Here is a 20,527-nt window from a genome sequence, read left to right as displayed (position 1 = left end):
AGAAAGTTTAAGGAGATGGTAAAAATGTTAGCCAGAAAGATATAATCAAGTAAGAATTAAGAGCAGAAATGTGCCCCTTCCCTTATAGAATAATGAGGGCTAGATAGTTTAGAAAAGGAGCACAGTGATCTTTCATGTGTTGTAAACACATAATTGTACTTGGAATAGAAAAATACACTTGGGACAACTTAATGATCAAAGAAAATATTCATTCTAGGTAGGGTATGAGTTCCTGGACCTTGTAATCTAGGTATGTGACCACATTTTTCTGTATGTGCCATGAAAAGGCAGGGTCATAAACAAAGAATAAATAATTCTATCATGATTATAACAATAAATAATAGATGATTCTCCAATTTATCCGAGCAAGACTTCAAAAATAAGATGTAAGTTAGGTGATGATCTATTTCTTGATAAATACAAATTGTCATCAGTTAAACATGGGAAAAGACTTCTTACCATAGACTGTCTTGTCTAAATTTTGTTCAGCAATGACAAAAGAAATATTGCTTTGGGGTTATGATGAGCTTGTGGAGAAAAAGGTAGATGGGAACTGTTTAGTTAAATATGGATTTCAAAAGAAGAATGTATAAGCAATAATCCTGTTACAGTTTCTTTTGTTTAATGATTTTAATCTGTTTTTGAAGAATATATTTTTTGTGGTGATTGTTTTTAGAGAATATGTAACTTGTAGCTATGAGGCAATTTTTTTCATACATAGAGAACTTTGCCTTAGATGGTATAAAAACTCTAAGAGAAGAAGTGGTTGAAGCCTGATCACTGATGCTTTCTCCATTCACCAAATGTTTCTATGTGTATGTAGGAATGTAAAATGGTTGGAGCTTGCTTTTTGGAGCTTTGCTCCATTAATACAGAAAATGCATGTATGTGCGTATGTGTAATATGGTTGGAACTTTACTCTATCCACTCAATATGTGAATGTATACATACATGTGTACAAATGTATATACATATGTATGTATATGTGAATTCATTGGAGTTTGTCTTGTTTTTATCCACTCAGTGTGTATGTGTGTGAGTGTTTGTGTGTGTGGGGTCTGTGTATGTGTGTGTGTGTGTGTGTGTGTGTGTGGTTTCCCTCCTTTTCCTCTTCTCCTTCTTGCCAACCTCCAAATAATTTAGAGGGTTCAGAGAATTTCTCACCAATCACAGGGAGTGCTGGTCCCAACAAATCATGCTTTATTCCCTTAGAGAAAACTCTGCTGAGTGAGCAGTCTAGGCACTGGCTGCCATTAGCAGCATCCCCCATCATGGGATTCTATCAGAACTGGCCCTCCTCAACAGTACTTTTGGTGGCCGCAGCGGGCCTTGACAGATATTCTACAAACTAAGAGAACACAGATGTCAACTCAGACTACCATTCCCAGAAAATCTATCAATCACAATAGACAGAGAAAGGAAAATAATCCATGATAAAACAAAATTTACAAAGTATTTATATACAAGGCAAGCTCTACAGAAAGTAGTAGAAGGGAAATTTCAATCTGAAGAGGTCAACCACACTCAACAATAATAACAATAATAATAATAAGCAAAGGAATAAACATCATACTAATAAATAAAAGGAGAAAAACCCACATCATCACAACAAAATAACAGGAATCAATAAACAGTGCACAATGATAATTCTCAGAATTAATGGGCTCAAGGCTTCAATTAAAAAAAAAACACAGATTATGCTCATCAGTAGTTGTGCATGCCTTTAATCCCAGCACTTGGGAGGCAGAGGAAGGTGAATTTCTTAGTTTGATGCTAGTCTGGTCTAGAGAGTGAGGTCCAGGACACCCAGAGCTATACAGAGAAACCCTGTCTCAAAAAACCAAACAAAACAAAACACAGATTACTAAACTTGATTAGAAGACAGCATCCATCTTTCTGGTGCATCCAAGAAACACACCTTACCTAATCAAAGCTAGAGATTGCCTCAAAATAAGCTGATGGGAATGATATTCCAAGCAAAAAAGCCACATAGCCATCCTAATATTTGACAAAATAGAACTCAAAGCAAAACTAATTAGAAGAGATAGGAAAGGATACCACATCAAAGGAAAAATCTACCAAGAGATATTGTAATTCTAAACATGTATGCAGAAAAAAAGGGCACCCGAGTTCATAAAAGAAATATTGCTCTTTCTAACTCTGTGAAGAATTGAGTTGGGATTTTGATGGGTATTGCATTGAATCTGTATAGTGCTTTAGGCAAAATGGCCATTTTAACTATATTGATTCTACCGATCCATGAGCATGGGAGGTTTTCCCATTTTTTGAGGTCTTCTTCCATTTCCTTCTTCAGAGTCTTGAAGTTCTTGTCATACAGATCTTTCACATGTTTGGTAAGAGTCACCCCAAGATACTTTATACTGTTTGTGGCTATTGTGAAGGGGGTCATTTCCCTAATTTCTTTCTCAGCCTGCTTATCCTTTGAGTATAGGAAGGCCACTGATTTGCTTGAGTTGATTTTATAACCTGCCACTTTGCTGAAGTTGTTCATCAGCTGTAGGAGCTCTCTAGTGGAGTTCTTTGGGTCACTTAGGTAGACTATCATGTCGTCTGCAAATAATGATAGTTTGACTTCTTCCTTTCTGATTTGTATCCCTTTGACCTCCTTATGTTGTCGAATTGCCCGAGCTAGTACCTCAAGTACAATATTGAAAAGATAAGGAGAAAGGGGGCAGCCTTGTCTGGTCCCTGATTTCAGTGGGATTGCTTCAAGTTTCTCTCCATTTAGTTTGATGCTGGCTACCGGTTTGCTGTATATTGCTTTTACTATGTTTAGGTATGGGCCTTGAATTCCTGTTCTCTCCAAGACTTTAAGCATGAAAGGATGCTGAATTTTGTCAAATGCTTTTTCAGCATCCAATGAAATGACCATGTGGTTTTGTTCTTTGAGTTTGTTTATGTAGTGGATTGTATTGATGGATTCTAAGAGCAAGAATTGACAAATGGGACCTCATAAAATTACAAAGTTTCTGTAAGGCAAAGGACACCATCAAGAGGACAAATCGGCAACCAACAAATTGGGAAAAGATCTTCACCAATCCTACATCAGATAGAGGGCTAATATCCAATATATATAAAGAACTCAAGAAGTTAGACTCCAGAAAACCAAACAACCCTATTAAAAAATGGGGTACAGAGTTAAACAAAGAATTCTCACCTGAAGAACTTCGGATGGCGGAGAAGCATCTTAAAAAATGCTCAACTTCATTAGTCATTAGGGAAATGCAAATCAAAACAACCCTAAGATTTCATCTTACACCAGTCAGAATGGCTAAGATTAAAAATTCAGGAGACAGCAGGTGTTGGAGAGGGTGTGGAGAAAGAGGAACACTCCTCCACTGCTGGTGGGGTTGCAAATTGGTACAACCACTCTGGAAATCAGTCTGGCGGTTCCTCTGAAAACTGGGCACCTCACTTCCAGAAGATCCTGCTATACCACTCCTGGGCATATACCCAGAAGACTCCCCACCATGTAATAAGGATACATGCTCTACTATGTTCATAGCAGCCCTATTTACAATTGCCAGATGCTGGAAAGAACCCAGGTATCCCTCAACAGAAGAGTGGATGCAAAAAATGTGGTATATCTACACAATGGAGTACTATTCAGCCATTAGAAACAATGAATTCATGAAATTCTTAGGCAAATGAATGGAGCTAGAGAATATCATACTAAGTGAGGTAACCCAGACTCAAAAGGTGAATCATGGTATGCACTCACTAATAAGTGGATATTAACCTAGAAAACTGGAATACCTAAAACATAATCCACACATCAAATGAGGTACAAGAAGAGAGGAGTGGCCCCTGGTTCTGGAAAGACTCAGTGAAACAGTATTCGGCAAAACCAGAACGGGGAAGTGGGAAGGGGTGGGTGGGAGGACAGGGGAAGAGAAGGGGGCTTACGGGACTTTCGGGGAGTGGGGGGGCTAGGAAAGGGAAATCATTTGAAATGTAAATAAATTATATCGAATAAAAAAATTAAAAAAAAAGAAATATTAACCTCCACACATTGTGAGTGGGTGACTTTAATATTCCACTTTCAACAGACAGGTCACCCAGACAAAAAGTAAGTGGAAAAATACTGGACTTAAATGACATCATAAATGAGAAAGATCTAGAACAAAGAGACAAACAAACCATTGGCAGACCATTTCATTCAAACACAAAAGATTATAGCATCTTCTCAGCACCTCTTGGAACTTTCTGCAAAATTGACCACATACTCATACACAAAGTAGGTGTCAACAGATAGAAGAAATTGAAACAACATCTAACATCCTACCTGACTTCAATGGATTAAAGATGGATATTGATAACAACAGAAAGTACACAAACTCCTGAAAGCTGACCCATCTCATTTGAAGAGTCAACCCCTAACACTATTCATGATACTCTGCTATGCTTGCAGATAGAAACCTAGCATAACTGTCTCCTGAGAGGTTTCATCCAGCAGTAAATGAAGGCAGATGCAGACTCGCATCCAAATATCAGGCAGAGCTTGGAGAGTCTTGTGGAAGACTTGGAGATAGAAGCCAGAGGGGACAAGGACAGCACAACAAGACATATAGAGCCTAGTAACTTGAGATTATGTAGCTTATAGAGCCTGGGGCAACAGGGAGCCTACAGAGGCTGGACATAGACCCCCTACACATTTGTAGCAAATGTGCAGCTTGATCTTCATGTGGGTTCTATCACAGGATAGATGAGGGTATGGGGAATAGGGAGATGGGCTATCTCAATCGCTGTTGCCTGCCATTGGATCCCCTTAACCCATACCTGTACTGCCTGGTTGGACCTCAGTGAGAGAGGAGGTGCCTAGTCCTGCTGGAACCAGATATCATTCCAGGATGTAGTGGTACCCAAGGGTAGTCTCCCTTTGTCTTCAGAGAAGGGGTGTGTGCAATTGGGAGAGGGAACTGTAAGGATGGAACTGAGAAGAGAAGGAGGATGTAGTGAAATCCAGATGTAAAGTGATTTTGAATATTAATTATTGGAAAAAATGAGATAAGACAGAAATCAAGACTGCATTTTAAAACTTTTATTATTTAATGAAAATAAAAATATAGCATACTCAAACTGTGGAACACAATAAAGGCAGTTCCAAAAGCCAAGTTCATAGTCAGAAGTGCCTACATTAAGAAAAAACAAAAGGAGAGTTTTATATTAGCAACTTCATGGCACACCTAAAAAATACTCCAGAACAAAAGAACTAAAACCCCAAAGAATGAAAATAATCAAACAGAGAACTGAAATCAATAAAAAAGGAACCAAAAAAAAACCCAAACAATACAAAGAATCAATTAAAAGAGTTGGCTCTTTGAGAAAAATCAGAAAGACTGATAAGCCCTTAGTCAAATAAAAAAATGGAGAAAAGATACATATTAACACAATTAGAGACAAAAGGGAAATCACAACAGACACTGAGGAAGACAGAATCACATGGACATACTTCAAAACTCTGCATTCCACCAACCTTGAAAACCTAAAAGAAATGGATAAATTTTCTATATATACCACCTCCCAACACTAAATCAAGTTCAGTTAAGCAAGTTAAATAGACCCATAACCACTGGTGAAATAGAAATAGTAATTTAATGTATCCTTAAAAAAAAAAAAAGGCAAGGACCAATGAGTTTAGAGCAAAATTATACCACACCTTCAAAGAATTAATGCTAATTAATTTCAAATTATTATGCAAATAGAAACAGAAAGGGCATTGCCACATCTTTTTATGAGGCCATATTTACCCTGATACCTAACCATACAAAGACCTGACAAAGAAAAAGAATTACAGACTAATTCCCATCATGAACATACATTCAAATTTGCTCAAACCAAAGACAAGAACACATCAAAAAGACTAATTTGTTGGTTGCCATTTTGTCCTATTGACTGTGTCCTTCGCCTTACAGAAGTTTTGCAGTTTTATGAGGTTCCATTTGTTGATTCTTGTTTTTAGAGCATATGCCACTGGTGCTCTGTTCAGAAATTTTTCCCCTGTGCCCATGTGTTCAAGGTTTGTCCCCACTTTCTCCTCTATAAGCTTCAGTGTGTTTGATTTTATGTGTAGATCTTTTTTTTTTTTTTTTAATTTTTTTTTATTTGATATAATTTATTTACATTTCAAATGATTTCCCCTTTTCTAGCCCCCCCCCCCACTCCCCGAAAGTCCCGTAAGCCCGTAAGCCCCCTTCTCTTCCCCTGTCCTCCCTCCCACCCCTTCCCAGTTCCCCGTTCTGGTTTTGCCAAATACTGTTTCACTGAGTCTTTCCAGAACCAGGGACCACTCCTGCTTTCTTCTTGTATCTCATTTGATGTGTGGATTATGTTTTGGGTATTCCAGTTTTCTAGGTTAATAACCACTTATTAGTGAGTGCATACCATGATTCACCTTTTGAGTCTGGGTTACCTCACTTAGTATGATGTTCTCTAGCTCCATCCATTTGCCTAAGAATTTCATGAATTCATTGTTTCTAATGGCTGAATAGTACTCCATTGTGTAGATATACCACATTTTTTGTATCCTTATGTGTAGATCTTTGATCCACTTGGACTTGAGCTTTGTACAAGGAGATAAGAATGGGTCAATTTGCATTTTTTTGCATGCTGACCTCCAGTTGATCCAGCACCATTTGTTAAAAATGCTTTTTTCCACTGGATGTTTTTAGCTCCTTTGTCAAATATCAAGTGACTGTACGTGTGTGGGTTCTTTTCTGGGTCTTCAATTCTATTCCATTGATCTTCCTGACTGTCTGCATACCAATACCAAACAGTTTTTATCACTATTGCTCTGTAGTAGAGCTTGAAGTCAGGGATGGTGATTCCCCCAGAAGATCTTTTGTTGTGGAGAATAATTTTTGCCATCATGGGTTTTTTCTTATTCCAGATGAATTTGAGAATTGCTCTTTTTACATCTATGAAGAACTGATTTGGAATTTTGATGGGGATTGCATTGAATCTGTAGATTGCTTTTGGCAAGATGGCTATTTTTACTATATTGATCCTGCCAATCCATGAACATGGGAGATCTTTCCATCTTCTGAGACTTTCTTCGATTTCTTTCTTCAGAGGCTTAAAGTTCTTGTCATATAGACCCTTCACTTGCTTTGTCAGGATCACACCTAGGTATGAAATATTATTTGGGACTATTGTGAAGGGTGTCATTTCCCTAATTTCTTTCTTATCTTGTTTATCCTTTGAGTAGAGGAAGGCTACTGATTTGCTTGAGTTAATTTCATATCCAACCACTTTGCTGAAGTTGTTTATCAGCTTTAGGAGTTCTTGGCAACCAACAAATTGGGAAAAGATCTTTACTAACCCTGCATCCGATAGAGGGTTAATATCCAATGTATACAAAGAACTCAAGAAGTTAGTCTCCAGAGAATCAAATAACCCTATTAAAAAATGGGGTACAGAACTGAACAGGGAATTCTCAACTGAGGAAACTCAAAAGGCTCTGAAGCACCTAAAGAAATGTTCAGTATCCTTAGTTATCAGGGAAATGCAAATCAAAACAACACTGAGATTCCATCTTACACCAGTCAGAATAGCTAAGAGGAAAAACTCAAGTGACAGCAGATGCTGGAGAGGATGTTGGGGGGAAAAGGAACACTTCTCCATTGTTGGTGGGATTGCAAGCTGGTAAAACCACTCTGGAAATCAGTTTGACAATTCCTCAGAAAATTAGACATAGTACTATCTGTGGACCCAGCTATACCACTCCTGGGCATATACCCAGAAGGTGCTCCTACATGTAATAAAAACACATCCTCCACTATGTTCATAGCTGCCTTATTTATAATAGCCAGAAGCTGGAAAGAACCCAGATGTCCCTCAACAGAGGAATGGATACAGAAACTGTGGTATATTTACACAATGGAGTACTATTCAGCTATTAAAAACAATGAATTCATGAAACTCTTAGGCAAATGGATGGAACTAAAATGTGTCATCCTGAGCAAGATAACCCAGTCATAAAAGAACACACATGGTATGTGCTCACTAATAAGCAGATGCTAGTCCAAAAGCTCAAAATAAACAAGTTACAATTCACCCAGCACAGGAAGCTCAAGAAGAAGGAAGACTTAAGTGAGGGGGCTATGATTACTCTGAGAAAGGGGACATAATACTCACAGGAGCAATACGTGAGGCAATGTGTGGAGCAGAGTCTGAAGTAAAGGCCAACCAGAGACTGCCCTGCCTGGGGATTCATCCTATAAACAGTCACCAAACCCTGACGAAAGCGGGTACCAAAAGGAGCATGCCATGGTTGTCTCCAGAGGGGCCCTGCCAGAGCCTTACAAATACAGAGGCAGAAACCAGCAACCAACTATTGGACTGGGCTTGGGGTCCCCAGTGGAGGATCTGGAGGGTGGTCTGGAGGAGCTGAAGGGGTTTATAGCCCCATGGGAAGAACAATGACTTCAGACACCCAGACACCCCAAGACTCCCAGGGACTGAACTATCAACCAAGGGGTACACATGGTTCCAGCCATAAATGTGGCAGAGGAAGGCCTTGTTGGGCATCAGTGGGAGGAGTGGTCTTTAGTCAGCTAAAGGCTCAATAGAGGCCCCAACAAAGGGAAATGGACAGGGAGTGGGGGGAGATGGGAGTGTGTCGGGTAGAGGGGCATATACATGGAGGCAGGGGGTGGGAGGAGGGATAGGGAATCTTTGGGGAGGGGGGCTTTTGGGAGGGGGAAATTGGGAAATATTTTACCATTAGCAAGGTAAATAAAGAAGATACTAAATAAAAAAGAGAAAGGAAAAAAAAGACATAAACTGAAAAAAGGAAAGAAAAGACTATCCACCATGAACAAATAAGTTTCATTCAAGGGATGCAGAGATACTTCAATGTATGAAAACTGAGAGGCATAATAAACCACATAAACAATCTGAGAAACAAAAGAAACATGTCCATCTCATTAGATGCAGAAAAGGCCTTTGACAAAATCCACCATCCCTTCATGATAAAAGCCCTGGCAAGATTAGGGATACAAGTGACATACCTCAGCATAAGAAAGGTAGCATACAGCAAGTTCAAAGTCAACAATAGCTTAAGCAGAGAAAAACAGAAATGAAAGGACAAAAGGTCACTCACTCCATACCTTTCACAACAGCACTTGTAATCTAAACTAGAGTTGTGAGACACCAGAAGAAGATCAAATAGGAAAGGAACAAGTCAAAGCATCTTCATTGGCAGATGTCAGGATTATATACAGAAGAGAATCTAAATACTCCACCAGGAAGCTTTGATACCTCACAAGTGTTTTCAACAAAGAAGCATGGCACAGAATTAACACCTAAATATCAATAGCCCTCTTGCACACAAATTACAAAGGACTTGAGAGAAAAAAAACCAGAGAAACAACACCCTTCAGAATAACCTCAAAAACCAAAAACAGCAAGAAAGAGAATGTTTTCTTGGGGCTAACAGGAAAGCCTAAATAACAACAGAAGCTTGCCATATACCTTGGGAATCAACCCTAGAGCATGCCAGTAGTCAATAACCTCCACCACTCTTAAGTGTATGTGCATTCAGGGGAAGACAATTTGAAAAGTAATTGCAGTGCTATTTCTCCAGAGCCTAAGAATCTCTGCTCTTCCAACAGCATCAGTACAAAATGATTCAGATGAGTAATCCTGAGGGGCAGCCATTGGGAGGGCAGATGCTTGGACCCTAAACTATGTTCCCCAGACTAGCCTGAACTCATCACACATCCCAGGCTACTCTCAAACTTCTCCCCATCATACCCCCTCAGCCACCACAGTGCTGAAGCAAACGCATGCCCCCATACCTGGTTTATACTGACCCAAGTACTAGTGCTTAGTAAGAATTCATCAGACTGGTGCCAAAACTAGCAACTGCAGCTCCTTGCTCCTGAATGTTTAAGGCCTGAGACTACTTGCCTACAGAGACCTCCTGCCAAGATTAGTAACTCCTGCCCCCATCTCCACACCCAAGCCATGCCCGACATAATAAAACAGTACTGATGCAAGCTGAGGTTCCAAGTGGTTCACAATGGAAGGTGTGGCTCCATCAGGGTAGCACAGACCACCTGACCCAGCTATTCTGTTCATGTGACAGTTTTTATCTTTTTCTCCATGACCTTACTACCACCCAGTCAGGGCTCCAACCCCAACCAGGAAGGTCGCAGCAATGTACAATAATGTGTAATCATATAGCTGTAATTTCTGTCATTGGCATTGCAGGTTTGCACAAATCAGCATACCACAAGCGAGTAAAGTTGTACAGTGTATTAGAGCAACCATGATTTCCTCAAGTGGAAAGAATTTTTTAGGTGTACAGCACAGCAATCATACCTGTAGCATACCTTTGGCTGAAAGGTCATTGTGTAGCATATGAGTGTACTTGAATAAGTGAGCTGTTCTCCAGCCTTCAATTAAAAGCTAAGGTTATCCTCTTGATATCCTGGGCTTTCAATCTTCTACCCATGAATAATAATGCTGTTATGGCCTCTCCTGTATTCAGGAACTCATACACAGCTCTTAGAGCTGGAAAAGGTCCCAGAGAAAACAAACACTGCATTCCACACTTAATTCCCCAGATGTCTTTTTTACTCTGTTCCCAAGTAGATAATGCCCTTATCTCATTGCAGCTTCCATACAAGTTTTTAAGATGAACTTGGCCTGGGATTCTCTAGTTTTTCCAGAGGATTCTTTAAATTACCTCACCTATTCCTATTGATAGTGGAAGTCTTGTAGTCATCTCTCAAGGTGTCCGAATCCTTCAACTCCAACTTGGAAGGACAAACTGAGCTGTGGACACTGTGTACCTTTGGATTTCATCATACAGTGGATGTTTCCTGGACATTTGCATCCACTCAGGTTTTTGATTTCAAGTATCAATCTGATCCTAGGCAGCTCAAGTTGCTCTCTGAGAGTGAACCATGGCGACTGTGAAGCTAGGAAGAGTCCAAGTTCTAGAGATGGCCCAAGTGATCACGATGTAAGAGCCAATCCTTCAGCTTGTAGCCCCAGGGTTACCAAAGTTAGAGGTCACCACTCATGCTACAAGTTTCCTTGGGGAAGTGGTAACGTGAAACCCCTAAAAACTGAGGGTGCCCCAGCGCCCCACGCCTCAGAAGGCGACACCCATATTATTCGCGGGAAACGGTCTTGATGCAATAACATGAGGATTTCTTTTATTCCAGAGCTCTGGGGTCCACAGCCGTAAACCACACAGGGGTAGAGGACTGTGGGACCCCGTGCAACTGAAGTCAAGGATATTTAAAGGGGAAAAATCACAAGACAAGGGGTAGAAGACACAATTCACAAGGCAAGGGTTGGAGGACAAATTATGCATGGAATGGGGAAGTATAGAATGAGGAAGTCAGGCAATAGTTTATGCCTTAAGGAAGGTTAGCGATTATCTGGAGCAAATGTCATTGAGGCATTGTATAGTTAGATATTGGAACTAGAACAGGGTGGGCTATCTTTCTCAAGCTGAAAGCAGAAAAACAAGTTACTCTGTGCTGGGCTAGTTGTTTAGGGGTCTAAAAACATTGAGTTGGGGTCTCTCAGTAACTGATGCTCAAAAGAAGTATTGGCGAAAGGGATGGAAGCAGGGTAACAGAGAATAACCAGGGAGGAAAAGCAGGTTGTGATAAAGTTTAGAGAAAGGTGATTCTATGGAGGAACTGATAATAGAACAACATCTATCTAAAACTCAGTCATTCTCAATGAATCTCAGCATTTCTACGGTTATAGGAACAAATAAACTTATTCAGGACCGAATCTATAATCCTCTTCTTATCTGGACTTAGCATTCCCTACTAAGGAAGAGCAGGACCCTCCAAGTGCACTATGGGAAAATACTATGACTTTTCCTACTGTTAGTCACTGAACTTAAGTCTACTACTTTCAAAGAGGGTTCCATAGTGACTGCCAAGTGTCTCACTGAGTAAATGACTTTCAAATACAACTAGAAAATTGCTAATAAAAATTCTATTTACCTCCTACTTCCACAGATGCAGATTAACAATAAGAATATTCTTTGGGAAGCCTGGAATTCCTACATAGCTGTCATCTGGTCCTCACCCATCCTGTTCACAACCCTCATGATTACACAAAAAAAAGTAAATTCATATGATGATTTTTCTTTGTTGTTAATTCCTTACATTTGTTTTCAAAGCATTTTTTTTCTTTTGTTTTTTTGGAGACAGGGTTTCTCTGTATTGCCCTGGCTGTCCTGGAACGTACTCTGTAGATTAGGCTGACCTCGAACTCAGAAATCCACCTGCCTCTGCCTCCCAGAGTGTTGGGATTACAGGCATGTGCCACCACCACCGGGCTTTTTTTTTTTTAAGATTTATTTATTTATTATGTTTAAGTACACTGTAATTGTCTTCAGACACACCAGAAGAGGCTGTCAGATTTCATTATAGATGGTTGTAAGCCACCATGTGGTTGCTAGGATTTGAACTCAGGACCTTTGGAAGAGCAGACAGTGCTCTTAACAGCTAAGCCATATCACCAGCCCTCAAAGCATTCTTAAAATTACACTTTTTATTTATGTGTGTGTGTGTGAGAGACTGCCAATGTTCCTCTGTGTGTGTGTGCATCTCTCTGTGTGTCTCTCTGTGTGTATATGTGTCTGTTTGTTTCTGTATATGTGTGTGTCTGCATGTGTATATGTGTGTGCCTGTGTTTGTCTCTGTGTGTCTGTGTGTGTGTGTGTGTGTGCTTCCTTACAAGCATCCATGTGTTGAGGCTTTGTCTCTTGCTGTATATTGCAATGCTAAGTGCAGGCCCCCAATACCTGGAGTCTGTATATAACCTCTGTGCCCTGCTCTCAGTTAATCACGATTGCTAAATGAAGATGCCAATAGCCAATAGCTGGGTAGAAGAGAAACAGGTGGGACTGAGGTTTTGCAGGCTTGGAGACAGATGGCCATGAGGAGGGAAGGAGGGGGAAGATGCTGCCATGGACTAAAGGAAGAAACATGCAGGACAGGAAAAAGAAGAGCCTCCATGGGTTAGCTGAGCCAACTTGTCTTGTGCCTCCACCTGTCCCATCTGCTTCTTTCTTGGCCACTCCCTTGTACTTTTTGTTTTCCTACAGTATATTCAAAACCTCTGCCATAGATCCAAAGAAACACTATGACTGCAATGCTCTGAGCCTGTCCACTCGGCCAGTCCTGCCACCACCCAAATCTCTCTCTCTCTCTCTCTCTCTCTCTCTCTCTCTCTCTCTCTCTCTCTCTCTCTCTCTCTCTCTCTCTCCCTCCCTCCCTCCCTTTTTCTCTCTCTCTCTCTGTTTCTCTCTCTCTCCCTCTCCCTCCCTCCCTTTTTCTCTCTGTCTCTCTCTCCGTTTCTCTCTCTCTCTCTTACACACAGACAGATAGACAGACAGATAGACAGACAGACAGAGACAGAGACAAAGTTGTACCAGCCTTAAAGCTCTAGGAACCTTCCTGCACCTGCTGCTGACACCAGAGCTCTGGCAACTCAAAGCTTGTCTGAACTGCCCATTTTGTCTCTTCCCCTGATGAAACTCTTCCTATAGCTTACAAAATCATGGGGTCTAAATATAACCCATATCTTACTCTGCAGTATACCTCCAAAACTCTCTTATATCCTCTTCTCTTCAAGAGAACTTCAGTTTTCTACATTTTCTCTTCCTCCTTAGACTACACCTAAAAAGTTAAGACTAAAATTAAACAAACTAGATAGATGGTTCTCTGAGTTCAAGGCCAGCCTGACCTACAGAGCAAGTCCTAAGACAGCCAAGCTTAGGCAGTGAAGTACAACATCAAAAACAGAAAGCTGGTAAATATGTAATTGAATGAGGGAGCCATGTTCCAACCCCAGCTAGCGTAACAGAGAACATAGAATAGACCATATTTAGCACAATCCAGGAATGAGAATGAGAAGGTCGGAGATCCTAGAAGTATATTTAGTCCCTAGAATGTTCCATCATTTTCTGATTCACTGTCTTGAGTTTTGGAACATGTGGACAAAGTACATTTAATCTAAGGATACTGAATATAGTCCTCAAACACTCGTACATAGTTACAGAGCAAGGTTCAGAGCCACTGTACAATTCCAGATGCCAAAACACAAAACCTTGTATGCTTCTACCTGCATCAATGGCATATGTCCTTTTTAGTGCTTAGCAGTTTCATACTAACAGCAAAAAATAAATGCAAGCAGAAAAATCAATTACCATCAGTTTTTAGCACCATAACACATGCTAATATATTTGGAATTCAGTGAGGGATGCATCTAAGAAAGAGTGCTTGCTCGATAAAACAAAGAAACTGAAAGTAAGTGAGCTGTGCCATGGGACAGACTAGCAGTAGGCTGTTGTTTGTTCATATGCTTAAAAGCAAGTTAAAGACACGAGGGTCCAAGGTGAGTTTTCAACGGTTGATTAGATTTTAAAAAGTTATTGAGAAAGTTTATGCTTGGTTCCTGGAGCAAGGAACAGTACATATGCAAACTTGTGGAAAAAAATCAGAAAATGCTTAACAGACCATTACACTGTTCACAGACCTGGGAAGGTCTCAGTAGATCTTTTTTTTTTTTTAAATTTTTTTATTTTATTTTATTTTATTTTTTGGTGGGCTTTAATCAGAGATGCTTTAGGCCCTTGCCATGAATATCAAAAAATGAAAGAATCAATAAGACAAGCTGAAGAGGAATTGGGGAAGTTTAAAAAGCAGGGCACTGGGAAGCAACTATCAGCAGCTGCCACTGTGCCTCCTTCCCCTTCTCTGGCAGAATTCCCACATGAAGAAGGAGATGACAAGTTAGACCCAGGGGATGAGGAAGAATCAGAGGAGGAAGCTGATAAATATCATAATCCAGATTGGCCACCACTTATTGCTTTTCCAGTATAGGCAAAGGATGGGATAAAGCAATGTTTAAACGTGATTGAGGATTTGCAGTAGTTATGCTCCATTAGTCTAAAAGGGGAAGAAGTCTCTTCAGAGTCCCTCTCAGTGTCTGCCAAGAAACTTCGGTGTCCCATAGAAGAGACATTACATAGAGAAGTAGAAAAAGGAGAATAAGTTGATGTTCCTAAGAGTTGTTTTCCTGTTGTGAAGATTTTAGACCAAAATGGGCAAAGATAAAGGCAGTATACACCCATAGAATGGAAACAATTGAAGGAGATTAAAAATTGCTTGTACTCAGTACAGCCCTAACACTCCTTTTATTGTGGCACTGATTGATTGATTGATTGATTGATTGACTGATGGATTTGCAAAATTTAATCTGATGCCTCATGATTAGAAGTTGATGGGAAAAGGCTGCTTGAGAAGTGGGGGGTATTTGGTATGGAGATCAGAATCTTTTGATGCTGCAAAAAAGACTGCAGAAATGAATGCTTAGGCAGGAAATCTGAAATAGGATATTAACATGTTAGGGGGAGAAGGTCCATGTGAGTCAGTAGATGAGCAGACAAGATATCATTCAGGACTGTAGGCACAAGTAGCTCTTGCAGCAAAAAAGAGTTTGAGCAAGTCGGTCCCCAAAAAGAGATTTAACACAGAGTATTTTAAATATTAGGCAGGGACCTGATAAGCCTTTCCAAGACTTTGCTGATCAACTTTTGAAAGTCACAGGGAGATTGTTTGGAGGGGATTCTAATAATGGCATACCTTTTGTGAAGCAACTGGCATATGAAAATGCTAACTCCACATGTCAAGCTGCTTTAAGCCCCTATAAGAAGAAGGCAGACTTGACTTTATATATCAAGATTTGTGCAGACATGGGACCTTGATATGTGCAGGGTTTGGCTATAGCTGCTGCTAGGCAGGGAAAAACAGTGCAGGCTTTGTTTGTTCAGCCTCAAGGAGAAAGAAATAGTTAGGATGCATGAGGATGTTTGGGATGTGGACAATTAGGGCATCAGGTAAGAGACTGCCCATGACAGAGAAGGAAAAAGAGTTAATGAAGAAAGATGAGATCCAGGACTTTGCCTTAGATGCCGAAAGTGAAAGCATTGGGTTAATGAATGTAGGTCCATCCGGGCGGTGGTGGCGCACGCCTTTAATCCCAGCACTCTGGGAGGCAGAGGCAGGCGGATTTCTGAGTTCGAGGCCAGCCTGGTCTACAGAGTGAGTTCCAGGACAGCCTGAGCTACACAGAGAAACCCTGTTTCGAAAGCAAAACAAAACAAACAAACAAACAAACAAAAACAAAGTAATGTAGGTCCAAGACAGATATAGAAGACAATCCTGATACCTGATAGGTTGGGAAATGAATACAGGGGCCAGCCCCAGGCCATGAGACAAAGCAAACAAGTTTATGGGGTGCTCAAGTTTATCCCACAGGCCCAGAGCAAGCACTTTGTTTTACAACTTATCAGAGCAACACCAGGAAGTGCCAGGCTGGACCTCAGTCCCACTACCTACACAGCATTGACTCCTAAACTGGGAGTGCAAGCTCTTCCCACAGGTATCTTTGGCTCATTGTCCTCAGGATTAATGGAGCTATTGCTGGGAAGAAATAGTTCTATAATGAAAGGACTGCATATCTCACCAGTAGTTATAGATAATGATTACATGGAGAAATTGAGATTATGGTGTACTCCCCTCAAGAAACTGATGTCATACAAGCAGGACAGCTCAATTAGTTTTGCTGCCTTTACCTGTCACCCAGAACAAGAATCATAATAGAGAGGGAATGGGGATTTTGGCTCATCTGACACATTTTGGGTTCAGGCAATCCAGCAACATAGGCCTGAACTAACCCTTAAAGTAAATGGGAAGAGTTTTCAGAAACTGATAAAGACACTGGAGCAGATGTATCTATTATTGCAAAGGAACAATGGGCTTTATCTTGGCCAAAGCAATATACAGAAGCTCAGCATAAGAAAGGCATAAGACAGAGTCAGAGCCCTAAACAGAGTTCCAATTTATTAACTTGAGAAGATAAATAAGGTAATAAAGGACATTTTAGACCCAATATTATCTAAGGGTTACCTATACATTTGGGGAGGGGAGATGTTTTTATCACAAATGGGGACATTAATGTGTAGTCCTAATGAGTTAATTACTCAACAAATGCTAAAACGACAATACCTACCAGGGCAAGGATAAGGGCACAAAAGCTCAAGGATAAATCAACCTATATCTGTACAGGACAATCATTCAAAACAAGGGCTGTGGCATTTTTCTTAGGGGTCATTGACAAGTCTGTACCCCATGCTGATAAAATTATTTAGAAAAATGATGATCCAGTGTAGGTTGATCAATGACCACTTACACAAGAAAAAAATTAGCAGCACAGCAGCTAGTACAGGAATAGCTGAAATCAGGTCACATAGAAGAATCCATTCCCCCTTGAAATACCCCTATTTTTGTTATTAAGAAAAATTCTGGCAAGGGGAGGCTTTTGCAAGATCTTAGAAAGGCTAATGAGACTACGCAGCTTGTGGGAGCTTTGCAACCAGGACTGCCTTCCCTGTTGCCATTTCCACAAACATTTTCAAGATAATTATTGATTTAAAAGATTGCTTCTTTACCATAAAGCTAGAACTTCAAGACTGCAAGTGATTTGCTTTTAGTGTTCCCTCTGTGAATTTTAAAGATCCCATGGAACATTTTCAATGGAAAGTGTCCCCTCAAGGTACAGCTAATAGCTCTACTTTATGTTTGTTGCTCAAGCCTTAAAAACTCTATGAGCGGGCCGGAGAGATGGCTCAGTGGTTAAGAACACTGACTGCTCTTCTAGAGGTTCTGAGTTCAAATCCCAGCACCACATAATGGCTCACAACCATCTGTAATGGGATCTGACACCCTCTTCTGGTGTGTCTGAAGACAGTGACAGTGTACTCATATACATAAAATAAATAAATAAATCTTTTCAAAAAAAAAAAAAAAAACAAAGCTGGGCGATGGTGGCGCACGCCTGTAATCCCAGCACTCTGGGACGCAGAGGCAGAGGCAGGTGGATTTCTGAGTTCGAGGCCAGCCTGGTCTACAGAGTGAGCTCCAGGACAGCCAGGGCTATACAGAGAAACCCTGTCTCGAAGAGAGAGAGAGAGAGAGAGAGAGAGAGAGAAAAAACAAATCCAAAAAAACCAAAAAAACCCAAAAAACAAAAAACTCTATGAGCAGCTTTTGTAGATTTATATATAATTCGTTACATGGATGCTATATTACTGGATGATTCACAAGGAGAAAGGGTGGTGCTCTTAAAGATTCATTGCACATTCATGATCTTCAGGTTGCTCCTGAAAAAGTTCAACAAAAGGAACCTTATTGATACTTACGTTTTCAGTTATTTCCAAAGATGATTAAAGCTCAAAAGATTTCTATCAGAAAAGACTTCCTCAATACTTTGAATGACTTTCAGAAACTACTAGGTGACATTGTCTGCGACCCTATTTGAGATTATCTACATGAGAATTAAAACCATTATTTAATATTTTATGAGGAGATCCCGATCCTAAATCCTTTAGAAAACTTATCACAGAGGCTTAAAGGCTTTAGCTATAGTTGACAAGGCAATTGAAAGTCAGAATATTGGCCAGGCAGTGGTGGCGCATGCCTTTAATCCCAGCACTTGGGAGGCAGAGGCAGGCGGATTTCTGAGTTCAAGGCCAGCCTGGTCTACAAAGTAAGTTCCAGGACAGCTGGAGCTACACAGAGAAACCCTGTCTTGAAAAACAACAACAACAACAAAAAGTCAGAATATTTCTTGTATAAATTATAATTTGACTCTGCCGTGTTTTGGCAGGAGGGGCCACTTTTTTGGTTCTATTTTCCTGCCTCCCTAGCTAAGGTACTGACACCTTACTATGAATCTGCTTATTACCTCATTCAATTGGGATGTGAGGAGGGCACAAAGGTTTTTGGTAAAGAACCTGATACTATTATTCAACCATACTCTAAACAGCAATTACATTGTCTTATGGTAAACACCAAGATGAGAGCACCCAGCATTTACTTGGACCATTAGGACTGTGCTGCGCCACTATATTTCAATTTTTGATTGTTTAAGGATCATTACACTGAGGAACATCTAGTTTCACAGGATTCACCAGAACAGGAGAAGAGAGTAGGAAAGTCAGATATAATAGAATAAGTTTGCACACCAAGGCCAACTGAAAAGCATTTATGCACAAATGAAATCTATACAGTCGTTGTCCAGGCCTAAGGTTAGGAGAAATGGGAACAACTTTTCTTACAAAGAGCTACCACTAGCTACTGAGACATCTCCATCCTGGACTCCTGTGAGCAAAAGCCAAAAATTCAAAAATCAAAATTGTATGCAACCCTTATGGCATTATTAATTTATCCTGAATCTCTTGACATAATTACTAATTCTTTATATGCAAAAAGAGTTGTTTTTCATATAGAGATTAATAAATTTGTACCTGATAACTCAAAAATAACTTTGTTATTTATACAATTACAGAAGCCATCAGAAGTAAAAACTATCTATTATATATTACTCATATTTGGTCTCATACAGATTTGCCCAGTCCATTAGCTCAAAAATTGACCAATAATTAATCTAAAAAAATATGTTAAAAGCCTCTAATTTTCATGAAAAAAACATATTAATTTTAAAAAGGTTTTAAAAAGAGGTTTGAAAAAATGTCCATCACTTCACAACAAGCCAAAAATAATAGAAATTTCCTACATGTTCTCTATACAACCAAACTGTATTACCTGCTGATAATAACCCAAGGGGATACCAAAAAAAAATGACATTTGGCGGATGGATGGTTTTCATTTTACAGAATTTGTAAAACAATGGTATATACACAATACCATTGACACATACTTAGGGTTTCAATGGACAACTGCTCTAAGTTCTGAAAAGTCTGACTGTGTAATTACCCGTTTACTGGAAATAATGGCAATTATGGGGATACCTGCATGAATTAAATCTGACAATGCTCCACCTTATGTATACAATAAGATGAAGCAATTCTTTGTATATTACAATATAAATCAGATTACTGGAATATAACATAATACCACAGGACAAGCAGTTATAGAAAGAACCAGTCTTACCTTAAAAGAGATGCTTATTAAACAAAAAGGAAGAGGAAAAATCCCCAGGGACAGACAAATAATGCTTTGCTAACTCTAAATTTTCTTCCTTTTTTTTTCTTTTTTTAAAATTAGGTATATTCTTTGTTTACATTTCAAATGTTTTCCCCTTTCCTGGTCTCCCCCTTAAAAAACCCCTAACTCATTCCCCCTTCCCCTGCTACCCATCTACCCACTCCCGCTTCCCTGTCCTGGCATTCCCCTATATTGGGGTATTGAGTCTTCTCAAGACAAAGGACATCTCTTTCCTTTGAGTCCAACAAGGCCATCCTCTGTTACATATGTAGTTGGAGCCATGGGTCCCTCCATATGTACTCTTTGGTTGGTGGTTTAGTCCCTGGGAATTCTGGAGGTACTGGGTAGTTCATATTGTTGTTCCTCCTATGGGACTGCAAACCCCTTCAGCTCCTTGGGTCCTTTCTCTAGCTCCTCCATTGCGGACCCTGTGCTCAGTTCAATGGTTGGCT

This window comes from Apodemus sylvaticus, chromosome 6, assembly GCF_947179515.1.
Source record: "Apodemus sylvaticus chromosome 6, mApoSyl1.1, whole genome shotgun sequence".
Classification (NCBI taxonomy): domain Eukaryota; kingdom Metazoa; phylum Chordata; class Mammalia; order Rodentia; family Muridae; genus Apodemus; species Apodemus sylvaticus.
Note: the sequence above shows the minus strand (reverse complement) of the source record.